Genomic DNA, 14,456 nt, shown 5'->3' with positions numbered 1-14,456 from the left:
GCTAGCCTTATTTCTGTGGAATCTGAGAACAGAGATTTCGGATCCCTTTGAAGACTATAGGGCCAAAGGAAATATCCTCCGATAACAAAGAGAAAGAAGCTTTCTGGGAAACTTCTTAGTGTTCTGTGAAATCATTTCAGAGAGTTACAGCTTTCCCCTCAAGAAGCCTTTCGCTAAGACTGTTCCTGTGGAATTTGAAAAGTGATATATGGAAGCCCATGAAGGGCTACCTTGAAAAAGGATATATCCTCAGATAAAAACTGGAAAGAACCTTTCTGAGAAACTGCTTAGTGTTTTGTTAATTCACCTCAAATAGTTACAGCTTCCCCCTCAAGAAGTCGTTTGCTAAGCCTGGTCTTGTGGAATTTGCAAAGTGATATTTGGAAGCCCATCGGGGGCTATGGTGAAAAAGGAAATATCCTCAGAGAAAAACTGGAAAGAAGCTTTCTGAGAAACTGCTTTGTGATGTGTGACTTACACTCTCAGAGTTACATCTGTATTTCGTGGATATGTTTGCTAGCCTTATTTCTGTGGAATCTGAGAACGGATATTTCGGATCCCTTTGAAGTCTATAGGGCCAAAGGAAATATCCTCTGATAACAAAGAGAAAGAAGCTTTCTAAGAAACTTATTTGTGTTCTGTGAAATCATCTCACAGAGTTACAGCATTCCCCTCAAAAAGCCGTTCGCTAAGACTGTTCTTGTGGAATATGCAAAGTGATATTTGGAAGCCCATGGAGGACTGTGTTGAAAAAGTTAATATCCTCAGATGAAAACTGTAAAGTAGCTTTATGAGATACTGCTTAGTGTTCTGTTAATTCATCTCACAGAGTTACAGCTTTCCCCTCAAGAAACCTTTTACTAAGACTGTCCTTGTGGAATTTGCAAAGTGATATTTGGAAGCCCATGGAGGGCTAGGGTGAAAAAGGAAATATCCTCAGATGAAAACTGGAAAGAAGCTTTCTGAGAAACTGCTTAGTGTTCTGGTAATTCATCTCACAGCGTTAGAGCTTTCCCCTCAAGAAGCCATTCACTAAGCCTATTCATGTGGAATTAGAAAAGTGATATTTGGGAGCCCATAGAGGGCTATGGTGAAAAAGAAAATATCCTCAGAGAAAAACCGGAAAGAAGATTTCTGAGAAACTGTTTTGTCATGTGTGACTTCCACTCACAAAGTTACAGCTGTATTTCGTGGATCTGTTTACTAGCCTTATTTCTGTGGAATCTGAGATCGGATATTTCGGATCCCATTGAAGTCTATAGGGCCAAAGGAAATATCCTCCGATAACAAAGAGAAAGAAGCTTTCTGAGAAACTTCTTTGTGTTCTGTGATATCATCTCACAGAGTTACAGCTTTCCCCTCAAGAGGCTTTTCGCTAAGACTGTTCCTGTGGAATTTGCAAAGTGATATTTGGAAGCCCATAGAGGGCTATATTGAAAAAGGAAATATACTCAGATGAAAAGTGTAAAGTAGCTTTCTGAGAAACTGATTAGTGTTCTGTTAATTCTTCTCACAGAGTTACAGCTTTCCCCTCAAGAAGCCTTTCGCTAAGACTGTTCTTGTGGAATTTGCAAAGTGATATTTGGAAGCCCTTGCAGGTCTATGGTGAAAAAGGAAATATCCTCAGATGAAAACTGGAAAGAAGCATTCTGAGAAACGGCTGAGGGTTCTGTTAATTCATCTCAAAGAGTCACAGCTTTCCCCTAAAGAGGCCGTTCGCCAAGCCTATTTTTGTGGAATTTGCAAAATGATATTTGGAAGCCCATAAAGGGCTATAGAGGAAAAGAAAATATCCTCAGAGAAAAACTGGAAAGAAGCTTTCTGAGAAACTGCTTTGTGATGTGTGACTTACACTCACAGAGTTACAGCTGTATTTCGTGGATCTGTTTGCTAGCCTTATTTCTGTAGAATCTGAGAACTGATATTTCGGAACCCTTTGAAGACTATAGGGCCAAAGGAAATATCCTACGATTACAAAGAGAAAGAAGCTTTCTGAGTAACTGCTTAGGGTTCTGTTAATTCATCTCAAAGAGTTACAGCTTTCCCCTCAAGAAGCCTTTCGCTAGGACTGTTCTTGTGGAATTTGCAAAGTGATATTTGGAAGTCCTTGGAGGGCTGTGGTGAAAAAGAAAATATCCTCAGAGAAAAACTGGAAAGAAGCTTTCTTAGAAAATGCTTTGTGATGTGTGACTTCCACTCAGCGAATTACAGCTGTATTTCGTGGATCTGTTTCCTAGCCTTATTTCTGTAGAATCTGAGAACTGATATTTCGGAACCCTTTGAAGACTATAGGGCCAAAGGAAATATCCTACGATAACAAAGAGAAAGAAGCTTTCTGAGAAACTTCTTTGTGTTCTGTGAAATTATCTCACAGAGTTACAGCTTTCCCCTCAAGAAGCCTTTCGCTACGACTGTTCTTGTGGAATTTGCAAAGTGATATTTGGAAGCCCTTGGAGGGCTGTGGTGAAAAAGGAAATATGCTCAGATGAAAACTGGAAATAAGCTTTCTGAGAAACTGCTTAGTGTTCTGTTAATTCATCTCACAGAGTTACAGCTTTCCCCGAAAGAAGCCGTTTACTAAGCCTGTTCTTGTGGAATTTGCAAAGTGATATTTGGAAGCTCATACAGGGCTATGGTGAAAAAGAAAATATCGTCAGAGAAAAACTGGAAAGAAGCTTTCTGAGAAACTGCTTTGTGATGTGTGACTTCGACTCACAGAGTTACAGCTTTATTTCATGGATCTGTTTTCTAGCCTTATTTCTGTGGAATCTGAGAACGGATATTTCGGATCCATTTGAAGTCTATAGGGCCAAAGGATATATCCTCCGATAACAAAGAGAAAGAGGCTTTCTGAGAAACTTCTTTGTGTTCTGTGAAATCATCTCACAGAGTTACAGCTTTCCCCTCAAGAAGAATTTCGCTCAGACTGTTCTTGCGGAATTTGCAAAGTTATATATGGAAACCCATGGAGGGCTATGGTGAAAAAGGAAATAACCTCAGATGAAAACTGGAAAGAAGCTTTCTGAGAAACTGCTTGTGATGTGTGACTTCCACTCACAGAGTTACAGCTGTATTTCGTGGATCTCTTTGCTGGCCTTATTTCTGTGGAATCTGAGAACAGATATTTCGGATCCCTTTGAAGTCTATAGGGCCAAAGGAAATATCCTCCGATAACAAAGAGAAAGAAGCTTTCTGATAAACTTCTTTGTGTTCTGTGAAATCATCTCACAGAGTTACAGCTTTCCCCTCAAGAAGCCTTTCGCTAAGACAGTTCTTGTGGAATTTGCAAAGTGATATATGGAAGCCCTTGGAGGGCTATGGGGAAAAGGAAATATCCTCAGATGAAAACTGGAAATAATCTTTCTGAGAAACTGCTTAGGGTTCTGTTAACTCATCTCACAGAGTTACAGCTTTCCCCTCAAGAAGTCGCTCGCTAAGCCTCTTCTTTTGGAATTTTCAAAGTGATATTTGGATGCCCATAGAGGACTGAGGTGAAAAACAAAATATCCTAAGAGAAAAACTGGAAAGCAGCTTTCTGAGAAACTGCTTTGTGATGTGTGACTTCCACTGACAGAGTTACAGCTGTATTTCATGGATCTGTTTGCTAGCCTTATTTCAGTGGAATCTGAGAAATGGTATTTCGGATCCCTTTGAAGTCTATAGGGCCAAAGGAAATATCCTACGATAACAAAGAGAAAGAAGCTTTCTGAGAAACTTCTTTGTGTTCTGTGAAATCATCTCACAGTGTTACAGCTTTCCCCTCAACAAGCCTTTCGCCAAGACTGTTCTTGTGGAATTTGCAAAGTGATATATGGAAGCCCATGGAGGGCTATGGTGAAAAAGAAAATATCCTCAGATGAAAACTGGAAAGAAGCTTTCTGAGAAACTGCTTAGTGTTCTGTTAATTAATCTCACAGAGTTACAGCTTTTTCCTCAAGAAGTCGTTCGCTAAGCCTGTTCTTGTGGAATTTGCAAAGTGATATTTGGAAGCTCATACAGGGCTATGGTGAAAAAGAAAATATCGTCAGAGAAAAACTGGAAAGAAGCTTTCTGAGAAACTGCTTTGTGATGTGTGACTTCGACTCACAGAGTTACAGCTTTATTTCATGGATCTGTTTTCTAGCCTTATTTCTGTGGAATCTGAGAACGGATATTTCGGATCCATTTGAAGTCTATAGGGCCAAAGGATATATCCTCCGATAACAAAGAGAAAGAGGCTTTCTGAGAAACTTCTTTGTGTTCTGTGAAATCATCTCACAGAGTTACAGCTTTCCCCTCAAGAAGAATTTCGCTCAGACTGTTCTTGCGGAATTTGCAAAGTTATATATGGAAACCCATGGAGGGCTATGGTGAAAAAGGAAATAACCTCAGATGAAAACTGGAAAGAAGCTTTCTGAGAAACTGCTTGTGATGTGTGACTTCCACTCACAGAGTTACAGCTGTATTTCGTGGATCTCTTTGCTGGCCTTATTTCTGTGGAATCTGAGAACAGATATTTCGGATCCCTTTGAAGTCTATAGGGCCAAAGGAAATATCCTCCGATAACAAAGAGAAAGAAGCTTTCTGATAAACTTCTTTGTGTTCTGTGAAATCATCTCACAGAGTTACAGCTTTCCCCTCAAGAAGCCTTTCGCTAAGACAGTTCTTGTGGAATTTGCAAAGTGATATATGGAAGCCCTTGGAGGGCTATGGGGAAAAGGAAATATCCTCAGATGAAAACTGGAAATAATCTTTCTGAGAAACTGCTTAGGGTTCTGTTAACTCATCTCACAGAGTTACAGCTTTCCCCTCAAGAAGTCGCTCGCTAAGCCTCTTCTTTTGGAATTTTCAAAGTGATATTTGGATGCCCATAGAGGACTGAGGTGAAAAACAAAATATCCTAAGAGAAAAACTGGAAAGCAGCTTTCTGAGAAACTGCTTTGTGATGTGTGACTTCCACTGACAGAGTTACAGCTGTATTTCATGGATCTGTTTGCTAGCCTTATTTCAGTGGAATCTGAGAAATGGTATTTCGGATCCCTTTGAAGTCTATAGGGCCAAAGGAAATATCCTACGATAACAAAGAGAAAGAAGCTTTCTGAGAAACTTCTTTGTGTTCTGTGAAATCATCTCACAGTGTTACAGCTTTCCCCTCAACAAGCCTTTCGCCAAGACTGTTCTTGTGGAATTTGCAAAGTGATATATGGAAGCCCATGGAGGGCTATGGTGAAAAAGAAAATATCCTCAGATGAAAACTGGAAAGAAGCTTTCTGAGAAACTGCTTAGTGTTCTGTTAATTAATCTCACAGAGTTACAGCTTTTTCCTCAAGAAGTCGTTCGCTAAGCCTGTTCTTGTGGAATTTGCAAAGTGATATATGGAAGCCCATAGCGGGCTATGGTGAAAAAGAAAATATCGTCAGAGAAAAACTGGAAAGAAGCTTTCTGAGAAACTGCTTTGGATGTGTGACTTCCACTCACAGATTTACAGCTGTATTTAGTGGATCTGTTTTCTAGCCTTATTTCTGTGGAATCTGAAAACGGATATTTCGGATCCCTTTCAAGACTATAGGGCCAAAAGAAATATCCTCCGAAAAGAAAGAGAAACAACCTTTCTGAGAAAATTCTTTGTGTTCTGTGAAATTATCTTAGAGAGTTTCAGCTTCTCCCTCAAGAAGTCTTTCGCTAAGACTGTTTTGGTGGAATTTCTAAAGTGATATATGGAAGCCCATGGAGGTCTATGGTAACCAAGGAAATGTCCTCAGATGAAAACTGGAAAGAAGCTTTCTGAGAAACTGCTTAGTGTTCTGTTAATTCTTCTAACATATTTACAACTTTCCTCTCAAAAAGCCTTTCGCTAAGACTGTTCTTGTGGAATTTGAAAAGTGACATTTGGAAGCCCACTGAGTACTATGGTGAGGAAGGAAATATCCTCAGATGAAAACTGTAGAGAAGCTTTCTGAGAAATTGCTTAGTGTTCTGTTAATTCATCTCACAGCGTTTTAGCTTTCCCCTCAAGAAGCCGTCCGGTAAGCCCGTTCTTGTGGAATTGCCTAAGTGATATTTGGAAGCCCATAGTGGGCTATGGTTAAAAAGAAAATATCCTCAGAGAAAAACTGGAAAGAAGCCTTCTGAGAAACTGCTATGTGATGTGTGACTTCTACTCACAGATTTACATTTGTATTTCGTGGATCGGTTTGCTAGCCTTATTTCTGTAGAATCTGAGAACGGATATTTCGGATCCCTTAGAAGTCTATAGGGCCAAAGGAAATATCCTCGGATAAAAAAAGAGAAAGAAGCTTTCTGAGAAACTTCTTTGTGTTCTGTGAAATCATTTCTCAGAGTTACAGCTTTTCCCTCAAGAAGCCGTTCGCTAAGCCTATTCTTGTGGAATTTGCAAATTGATATTTGGAAGCTCATACAGGGCTATGGTGAAAAAGAAATTACCCCAGAGAAAAACTGGAAAAAAGGTTTCTGAGAAACTGCTTTGTGATGTGTGACTTCCATTCACAGAGTTACAGCTGTATTTCATGGATCTGTTTGCTAGCCTTATTCCTGTGGAATCTGATAACGGTTATTTCGGATCCCTTTGAAGTCTAAAGGGACAAAAGACATATCCTCCGTTAACAAAGAGAAGGAAGCTTTCTGGCAAACTTCTTTCTGTTCTGTGAAATCATCTCACAGAGTTGCAGATTTCCTCTCAGGAAGCCTTTCTCTAAGACTGTTCTTGTGGAATTTGCAAAGTGATATTTGGAAGCCCAAGGAGGGCTACGTTGGAAAAGGAAATATCCTCATATGAAAACTGTAAAGAAGCTTTCTGAGAAACTGCTGAGTGTTCTGTTAATTCACCTCACAGAGTTACAGCATTCCCCTCAAGAAGCCGTTCGCTAAGCCTGTTCTTGTGGAATTTGCAAAGTGATATTTGGAATCCCATAGAGCGCTATGGTGAAAAAGAAATTATCCTCAGAGAAAACCTAGAATGAAGTTTTCTGAGAAATTGCTTTTTGTTGTGAGACTTCCACTCACAGAGTTACAGCTGCATTTCGGGATCTGTTTGCTTGCCTTTTTTCTGTGGAATCTGAGAACTGATATTTCAGATCCTTTTGAAGTCTATAGGGACAAAGGAAATATCCTCCGATAACAAAGAGAAAGAAGCTTCCTGAGAAACTTCTTTGTGTTCTGTGAAATCATCACACAGAGTTACAGCTTTCCCCTGAAGAAGACTTTCCCTAAGACTGTTGTTGTGGAATTTGCAAAGTGATATATGGAAGCCCATGGAGGGCTATGGTAAAAAAGGAAATATCCTCAGATGAAAACTGGAAAGACGCTTTCTGAGAAACTGCTTAGTGTTCTGTTAATTCGTCACACAGAGTTACAGCTTTCTCCTCAAGAAGCCGTTCCCTAAGCCTGTTCTTGTGGAATTTGCAAAGTGATATTTGGAAGCCCATAGAGGGCTATGGTGAAAAAGAAAACATCCTCAGAGAAAAACTGGAAAGAAGCTTTCTGAGAAACTGCTTTGTGATGTGTGACTTCCACTCACAGAGTTACAGCTGTATTTCGTGGATCTGTTTGCTAGCCTTATTTCTGTGGAATATGAGAACGGATATTTTGGATCTCTTAGAAGTCTATAGGGCCAAAGGAAATATCCTCTGATAACAAAGAGAAAGAAGCTTTCTGACAAACTTCTTTGTGTTCTGTGAAATCACCTCAGAGAGTTACAGCTTTCCCCTCAAGAAGCCTTTCGCTAAGACTGTTCTTGTGGAATTTGCAAAGTGATATTTGGAAGCCCATGCAGGTCTATGGTGAAAAAGGAAATATCCTCAGATGAAAACTGGAAAGAAGCTTTCTGAGAAACTGCTTAGTGTTCTGTTAATTTATCTCACAGAGGTACAGCTTTCCCATCAAGAGGCCGTTCGCTAAACCTCTTCTCGTGGAATTTGCAAAATGATATTTGGAAGCCCCCAGAGGGCTATGGTGAAAAAGAAAATATCCTCAGAGAAAAATTGGAAAGAAGCTTTCTGAGAAACTGCTTTGTGATGTATGACGTCCACTCATAGACTTACAGCTGCATTTCATGGATCTGTTTGCTAGCCTTATTTCTGTGGATTCTGAGAACTGATATTTCTGATCCCTTTGAAGACTATAGGGACAATGGAAATATCCTCCGAAAACAAAGAGAAAGAAGCGTTCTGGGATACTTCTTTGTGTTCTGTGAAATCCTCTCACAGATTTAAAACTTTTCCCTCAAGAAGCCTTTCGCTGAGACTGTTCTTGTGGAATTTGAAAAGTGATATTTGGAAGCCCATGGAGAGCTATGATGAAAAAGGAAATATCCTCAGATGAAAACTGGAAAGACGCTTTCGGAGAAACTGCTTAGTGTTCTGTTAATTTATCTCACAGAGGTACAGTTTTCCCCTCAAGAAGCCGTTCGCTAAACATCTTCTTGTGGAATTTGCAAAGTGATATTTAGAAGGCCACAGAGGGCTATGGTGAAAAAGAAAATATCCTCAGAGAAAAAATGGAAAGAAGCTTTCTGAGAAACTGCTTTGTGATGTGTGACTCCACTCACAGACTTACAGCTTCATTTCATGGATCTTTTAGCTAGCCTTATTTCTGTGGAATCTGAGAACTGAAATTTCGGAAGTCTTTGAAGACTATAGGGACAAAGGAAATATCCTGCGATAACAAAGAGAAAGAAGCTTTCTGAAAAAACTTCTTTGTGTTCTGTGAAATCATCTCACAGAGTTACAGCTTTCCCCTCAAGAAGCCTTTCGCTAAGACTGTTCTTGTGGAATTTTCAAAGTGATATTTGGAAGCCCATGGAGGGCTATGGTAAAAAAGGAAATATCCCAGATGAAAACTGGAAAGAAGCTTTCTGAGAAACTGCTTAGTGTTCTGTTAATTCATCTCACAGAGTTACAGCTTTCCCCTCAAGAAGCAGTTCAATAAACCTCTTCTTGTGAAATTTGCAAAGTGATATTTGGAAGCCCACAGAGGGCTCTGGTGAAAAAGAAAATATTCTCAAAGAAAACTGGAAAGAAACTTTCTGAGAAACTGCTTTCTGATGAATGACTTCCACTCACAGACTTACAGCGGCATTTAATGGATCGGTTAGCTAGCCTTATTTCTGTGGAATCTGAGAACTGAAATTTCGGAAGTCTTTGAAGACTATAGGGACAAAGGAAATATCCAGGGATAAAAAAGAAAAAGAACGTTTCTGAAAAATCTTCTTTGTGTTCTGTGAAATCATCTCACAGAGTTACAGCTTTCCCCTCAATAAGCCTTTCGCTAAGACTGTTCTTGTGGAATTTGCAAAGTGATATTTGGAATCCCATGGAGGGCTACGGTGAAAAAGGAAATATCCTCAGATGAAAACTGGAAAGAAGCTTTCTGAGAAACTGCTTAGTGTTCTGTTAATTCATCTCACAGAGTTACAGCTTTCCCCTCAAGAAGCCGTTCGCTAAGCCTGTTGTGGAATTTGCAAAGTGATATTTGGAAGCCCCTAGTGTGCTAAGAGGAAAAAGAAAATATCCTGAGAGAAAAACTGGAAAGAAGTGTTCTGAGAAACTGCTTTGTGATGTGTGCCTTCCACTCACAGAGTTACAGCTGTATTTCGAGAATGTGTTTCTAGACTTATTTCTGTGGAATCTGAGAACGGATATTTCGGATCCCTTTGAAGACTATAGGGACAAAGGAAATATCCTCCGATAACAAAGAGAAAGAGGCTTTCTGAGAAACTTGTTTGTGTTCTGTGAAATCGTCTCACAGAGTTACAGCTTTTCCCTCAAGAAGCTTTTCGCTAAGACTGTTCTCGTGGAATTTGGAAAGTGATATATGTAAGCCCATGGAGGGCTATGGTGAAAAAGGAAATATCCTCATATGAAAACTTGAAAGAAGCTTTCTGAGAAACTGCTTAGTGTTATGTGAAATCATCTCACAGAGTTACAGTTGCCCCTCAATAAGCCTTTCGCTAAGCCTGTTCTGGTGGAATTTCAAAGTGATATATGGAAGCCCAAAGAGGGCTATGGTGAAAAAGAAAATATACTCAGAGAAAAACTGGAAAGAAGCTTTCTGAGAAACTGCTTTGTGATGTGTGACTTCCACTCAGAGATTTACAGCTCTATTTCGTGGATCTGTTTGCTAGCCTTATTTCTGTGGAATCTGAGAAGTGATATTTCGGATACCTTTGAAGACTGTAGGGCCAAAGGAAATATCCTCCGATAACAAAGACAAAGTAGCTTTCTGAGAAACTTCTTTGTGTTCTGTTAAATCATCTCACAGGGTTACAGCTTTGCCCTCAAGAAGCCTTTCGCTAAGACTGTATTTGTGGAATTCGCAAAGTGATATTTGGAAGCCCATGGAGGGCTATGGTGAAAAAGGAAATATCCTCAGATGAAAACTGGAAAGAAGCTTTCTGAGAAACTGCTTAGTGTTCTCTTAATTCATCTCACAGAGTTACAGCTTTCCCCTCAAGAAGTCTTTCGCTAAGCCTGTTCTTATGGAATTTGCAAAGTGATATATGGAAGCCCACGGAGGGCTATGATGAAAAAGAAAATATCCTCAGAGAAAAACTGGAAAGAAGCTTTCAGAGAAACTGCTTTTTGATGTGTGACTTCCACTCACAGAGTTACAACTGAATTTCGTGGATCTGTTTGCTAGCATTATTTCTGTGGAATCTGAGAACGGATATTTCGGATCCCTTTGAAGACTATAGGGCCAAAGGAAATATCCTCCGATAACAAAGACAAAGACGCTTTCTGAGAAACTTCTTTGTGTTCTGTGAAATCATCTCACAGAGTTACAGCTTTCCCTACAAGAAGCCGTTCGCTAAGCCTGTTCTTGTGGAATTTGCAAAGTGATATTTGGAAGCCCTTAGAGGACTATGGTGAAAAAGAAAGTATCCTCAGAGAAAAACTGGAAAGAAGCTTTCTGAGAAACTGCTCTGTGATGTGTGACTTCCACTCACAGAGTTACAGCTGTATTTTGTGGATCTGTTTGCTAGCCTTATTTCTGTGGAATCTGAGAACTGAAATTTCGGAAGTCTTTGAAGACTATAGGAACAAAGGAAATATCCTGCGATAACAAAGAGAAAGAAGCTTTCTGAGAAACTAATTTGTGTTCTGTGAAATCATCTCACAGAGTTACAGCTTTCCCCTCAAGAAGCCTTTCGCTAAGATTGTTCATGTGGAATTTGCAAAGTGATATATGGAAGCACTTGGAGGGCTATGGGGAAAAAGGAAATATCCTAGGATGAAAACTGGAAAGAAACTTTCTGAGAATCTTCTTAGGGTTCTCTTAATTCATCTTACACAGTTACAGGTTTCCACTCAAGAAGCCTTTCGCTAAGCCTGTTCTTCTGGAATTTGTAAAGTGATATTTGGAAGCCCATAGAGGGCTATGGTGAAAAAGAAAATATCCTCAGAGAAAAACTGGAAAGAAGCTTTCTGACAAACTGCTTTGTGATGTGTGATTTCCACTCACAGAGTTACAGCTGTATTGTGTGGATCTGTTTGCTAGCCTTATTTCTGAGGAATATGAGAACAGAGATTTCGGATCCCTTTGAAGACTATAGGGCCAAAGGAAATATCCTCCGATAAGAAAGACAAAGTAGCTTTCTGAGAAACTTCTTTGTGTTCTGTGAAATCATCTCACAGAGTTACAGCTTTCCCCTCAAGAAGACTTTCGCTAACACTGTTCTTGTGGAATTCGCAAAGTGATATATGGAAGCCCATGGAGGGCAAAGGGAAAAAGGAAATATTCTCAGATGAAAACTGGAAAGAAGCTTTCTGAGAAACTTCTGAGGGTTCTGTTAATTCATCTCACAGAGTTACAGCTTTCCCCTCAAGAAGCCGTTCGCTAACCCTGGTTTTGTGGAATTTGCAAAGTGATATTTGGAAGCCCTTAGAGGACTGAGGTGAAAATCAAAATATCCTGAGAGAAAAACTGGAAAGAAGATTTCTGAGAAACTACTTTGTGATGTGTGACTTCCACTCAGAGAGTTACAGCTGTATTTCATGAATCTGTTTGCTAGCCTTATTTCTGTGGAATCTGAGAACGGATATTTCGGATCCCTTTGAAGACTATAGGGCCAAAGGAAATATCCTCCGATAACAAAGAGAAATAAGCTTTCTGAGAAACTTGTTTGTGTTCTGTGAAATTGTCTCACAGAGTTACAGCTTTTCCCTCAAGAAGCTTTTCGCTAAGACTGTTCTTGTGGAATTTGGAAAGTGATATATGAAAGACTATGGAGGGCTATGGTGAAAAAGGAAATATCCTCAGATGAAAACTTGAAAGAAGCTTTCTGAGAAACTGCTTAGTGTTATGTGAAATCATCTCACAGAGTTACAGTTGCCCCTCAAGAAACCTTTCGCTAAACCTGTTCTGGTGGAATTTCAAAGTGATATATGGAAGCCCATTGAGGGCTATGGTGAAAATGAAATTATGCTCAGAGAAAAACTGGAAAGAAGCTTTCTGAGAGACTGCTTTGAGATGTGTGACTTCCACTCAGAGATTTACAGCTCTATTTCGTGGATCTTTTTTCTATCCTTATTTCTGTGGAATCTGAGTAGTGATATTTCGGATACCTTGGAAGAATATAGGGCCAAAGGAAATATCCTCCGATACCAAAGACAAAGTAGCTTTCTGAGAAACTTCTTTGTGTTCCGTTAAATCATCTCACAGGGTTACAGCTTTCACCTCAAGAAGCCTTTCGCTAAGACTGTTCTTGTGGAATTTGAAAAGTGATATTTTGAAGCCCATGGAGGGCTATGGTGAAAAAGGAAATATTCTCAGATGATAACTGGAAAGAAGCTTTCTGAGAAACTGCTTAGTGTTCTCTTAATTCATCTCACAGAGTTACAGTGTTCCCCTCAAGAAGCTGTTCGCTAAGTCTGTTCTTGTGGAATTTACCAAGTGATATTTGGAAGCCCTTAGAGGGCTGTGGTGAAAAAGAACATATCCTCAGAGAAATACAGGACAGAAGCTTTCTGAGAAACTGCTTTGTGATGTGTGACTTCCCCTCACAGAGATACCGCTGTATTTTGTGGATCTGTTTCTTAGCTTTATTTTTGTGGAATCTAAGAACTGATAATACGGAACCCTTTGAAGACGATAGGGCCAAAGGAAATATCCTCCGATAACAAAGAGAAAGAAGCTTTCTGAGAAACTTCTTTGTGTTCTGTGAAATCATCTCACAGAGTTACAGATTTCCCTTCAAGAAGCCTTTTGCTGGGACTGTTGTTGTGGAATTTTCAAAGTGATATTTGGAAGCCCAAAAAGGGCTATGGTGAAAAAGGAAATATCCTCAGATGAAATCTGGAAATAAGCTTTCTGGGGAACTGCTTTGTGATGTGTGACTTACACTCACAGAGTTACAGCTGTATTTCGTGTATCTGTTTGCTAGCCTCATTTCTGTGGAATCTGAGAACGGATATTTCGGATCCATTTCACGTCTACAGGGCCAAAGGAAATATCCTCCGATAATAAAGAAAAGAGGTTTTCTGAGAAACTCCTTTGTGTTCTGTGAAATCATCTCACAGAGTTGCAGCTTTCGCCTCAAGAAGCCTTTCTCTAAGACTGTTCTTGTGGAATTTGCAAAGTGATATATGGAAGCCCATGGAGGACTATCGGGTAAAAGGAAATATCCTCAGATGAAAACTCGAAAGAAGCTTTCTGAGAAACTGCTTAGTGTTCTGTTAATTCATCTGACAGATTTACATCTGTATTTCGTGGATCTCTTTGCTAGCCTTATTTCTGTGGAATCTGAGAACAGATATTTCGGATCCCTTTGAAGACTATAGGGCCAAAGGAAATATCCTCCGATAACAAAGAGAAAGAAGCTTTCTGAGAAACTTCTTTGTGTTCTGTGAAATCATCTCACAGAGGTACAGCTTTCCCTTCAAGAAGTCTTTCGCTAAGACACTTCTTGTGGAATTGACAAAGTGATATCTGGAAGCCCTTAGAGGGCTATGGTGAAAAAGGAAATATCCACAGTTGAAATATGGAAGGAAGCTTTCTGAGAAACTGCTCTGTGATGTGTAACTTCCACTCACAGAGTTACATCTATATTTCGTGGATCTCTTTGCTAGCCTTATTTCTGTGGAATCTGAGAACAGATATTTCGGATCCCTTTGAAGACTATAGGGCCAAAGGAAATATCCTCCGATAACAAAGGGAAAGATGCTTTCTGGGAAACGTCTTTGTGTTCTGTGAAATCATCTCACAAAGTTACAGCTTTCCCTTCAAGAAGCCTTTCGCTAAGACAGTTCTTGTGGAATTGGCAAAGTGATATTTGGAAGCCGATAGAGGGCTATGGTGGAAAAGGAAATATCCTCAGATGAAATCTCGAAAGAAGATTTCTGAGAAACTGCTTAGTGTTCTGTTAATTCATCTGACAGAGTTACATCTGTATTTCGTGGATCTCTTTGCTAGCCTTATTTCTGTGGAAATTGAGAACAGATATTTCGGATCCCTTTGAAGAC

Source organism: Macaca nemestrina, chromosome 16 (assembly GCF_043159975.1).
Source record: "Macaca nemestrina isolate mMacNem1 chromosome 16, mMacNem.hap1, whole genome shotgun sequence".
Taxonomy (NCBI): domain Eukaryota; kingdom Metazoa; phylum Chordata; class Mammalia; order Primates; family Cercopithecidae; genus Macaca; species Macaca nemestrina.
Note: the sequence above shows the minus strand (reverse complement) of the source record.